The following is a 3,109-nucleotide window of genomic DNA, read 5'->3' as shown; positions in this document are numbered from 1 at the left end:
AAATCACCATATCTGATCCCAATTCCGCCGTCTGAATACATACCACACCTCTAATACCCAATTATTCCACGAGAGATACTCTAAAATTCTTCTGTGCTACCAAGCAAACTCGAATATCAGCAGTCGATCTAACAAGAGAGTTCTTCAATACTACCAAAATACCATCAACTTAATCACATTGCCTTTTTCTGAAACATATACCCTCGTCAATCGCCCCAGTTAGCAATACCGTTTCCTTAATCATCTGAAGAACATTTCCCTAATTATCTGAAGCTCATTTCCCTAATTATCTGGAGCTCATTTCTCTAATTATCTGGAGCTCATTTCTCTAATTATTTGAAGCTACCTGTGCTGCCTAAAAATTTGTGACCTTTCTTTCAGAACTGATCTGTGACCTTACGAATGCAAATTTAAGTCCTGCACAACATACCGCATATACCATACCATCCTAAGGTAAACATGAGAACTTTATATCCATTCCGAGCCACATGCAACTACGTACTCAACTAGCCAAGAACTTTTCTATTGGACCCCATCAGGGAGAAAATCACTATACATCCCATGATCCTCATGCCCGTGGAAAATATACACCCCTAACCGTGGTAGAAATCATCAAGAACTTTCCGAATTCCATTCGCACAAAACTAAACCGTCAGGACTGAATCCTTCTAACTCAACCAAGCTACGCATGCCACTAAAAACCCAAGAGAATTGACACGAAACACCAGCAGAAACTCATTAATCCGTTCACACCCAAGGAACTACTCATATCCTTACCATACCGATCTGGTCTACTACCAAGCTATACCATCTATCCAGGTTTTTTTCTGATTTACCTTCAACTTGATACTCCTTCTTGCTATAACACCACAATTTCTCAACCCAGACTCACCACACGAGACCCAAGCATAACACCATACTATCTAAGGCTCATAAGCTACTAAGTACTCTCTTAAATGTTCCAAAAGCATCACGTTCAAAATATCTACCCCGAAGAGACTTCCTATGAATCTGGAACCATTACCTTCCTAATACTAATATATAGATTCCCATATTTGATATATAAATGACACAAGTCTCGGTACCCTCCAATGCAAACCTCAGTTTCTAGCCAAATTATACATTTGAAATCTCCAATTATTACATGTAATACCTTGAACACATTAGAACCATTCTCGAGAGTTATTCACTCTATTCAAACTACAATTAGCCTGAACAAACGAACATGACCACCCGTGCCTCAATAGTACTCTGACATCATAGAGTGTAACCACATCCTAGAACAACCAAGCAACTTCATGTTCTATGCACCGAGCATCCATTACCAACAACAACTCAAGACAATCCGGGATTCTCATACACCTATGAAGCATGACATAACCTTTGTCAAAATTTTCCTTTACTCGAGCCATCCTCGGTCTCATTCTCCGTAAGCCATAACTGATTCACCAGTACGCCTCAAACTAGAACCAACATAGCACATAACGATACAATCAACTAATTAATAGTAGACTCCCCCACTTGGCTCGAACCCATAGATCAAAACACACTCGATAACTTATAATGCATATACTCTATTGCTGCCATAATACCATAGTGAGATTAAACTCAATCCTTTATAAGCTCATGGAACACAGACCATCTGGTACTTTATATCTTCTGTAAATCTCGCATTCACTCTCGTAGTAGTCTAGCCTACTCTCTTGAGCAACCCAAATTCAAATTGTAAAACATATATTTCCCTGGTAACAGAGATCTTCCAATAAATAACATAAGGGATTACGCAAACTTCAGAACAATTCGCAGGAGATAACCCAACCTGTTTTGCCTCAAACTAACATTTATGTATACCTTCCACCGTCATAAACATTACACAGTCACTTAATCTTTCTGAGTCTGAACTCATACCGTAACATGAAATTCACTTCACTCCAAGCTAGAAAACATGAAAAGATTCTTCACACACCCATAACTCGGGGCTATACCTCAAATCAAGATGAAAATCAAGTACCTAATAGTTCTTCTATCCTCCAGCACACCCTTCTCGTCGTTTTTAAATCATATGAATACACCTCGCAGCATAACATACTCATCACGTAGCTATCCAGTCATTACTCCCCTTAATAGGGACACAACAGAACATATAAATCCAGAAGCACGAGCTCACGAAATCAACAACTCAGGGCTCGAGCTATAGGCAAAAATCTGGCCTCAAGTCTTCCAGACTGACCCAACATCAACATACAAAGATTATATCTCGCCCCTCGATTAGGGAATCACAAGCCATCGATGCACATCGGATACTGAGCGCTCATACGCGCATACGAATGCATGGAAAGAATTCAAAGAGTTACTTTTCAAGCTGAATCAAGGACGCACGATAATAATTCAAGATTGTGAAATTTTTCCTAAATGTTCTGCAGCCTCCTGAGGATAAGTACAAACATCTCTGTATCCGTGAGACTCTACTAAACCTGCTCATGACTCGTGAGACCTATATAACCTAGACTCTGATACCAACTTGTCACGACCCCAAACCGGACCCGGTCGTGATGGCGCCTCTCGAGAAGACAACGCCAGCCGACACAATTCCCAAATTCAGTTTTAACAGTTTAATAAGTCAATTTAAGTCATTTATAAGGATAAATCCCCAACAGGTACAAATTTAGCGAAATAAAAACAAGTGCGGAAATGAATGCAGCCCGACATTGGGGTGCCACAAGTCACGAGCATCTACTAAGGTCTAAAATACAACGGAAATTTTGGAAATACTAAATACAGTTTAATGACATCCAGAGGGAGTAAAGCAGTGCTGCGGATGCCGGGCAGCTACCTCGCTAAACTCCAATGACTCTGCCTCTGCTCAACTAATACCCGATACCGGGTGCAGAAATACCTGAATCTGCACACAAGGTGCAGGGAGTAAAGTGAGTACTCCAATTCAGTGAGTAATAATCATAACTAAAGACCGAGTGATAAAAAATCACGAAAAATACATCAACATGCTATATAGAGTAGTACAAAATCAGTAAGAAAGCAATGAAGCTGTGAAATCTCTTAAAGCACCTTAGCTCAGTTTAAACTTCTTTAAAAATGACTTTTTAACAGT

The sequence above is a fragment of the Nicotiana tabacum genome, chromosome 6, assembly GCF_000715075.1.
Source record: "Nicotiana tabacum cultivar K326 chromosome 6, ASM71507v2, whole genome shotgun sequence".
Classification (NCBI taxonomy): domain Eukaryota; kingdom Viridiplantae; phylum Streptophyta; class Magnoliopsida; order Solanales; family Solanaceae; genus Nicotiana; species Nicotiana tabacum.
This window is presented reverse-complemented; position numbering follows the sequence as displayed.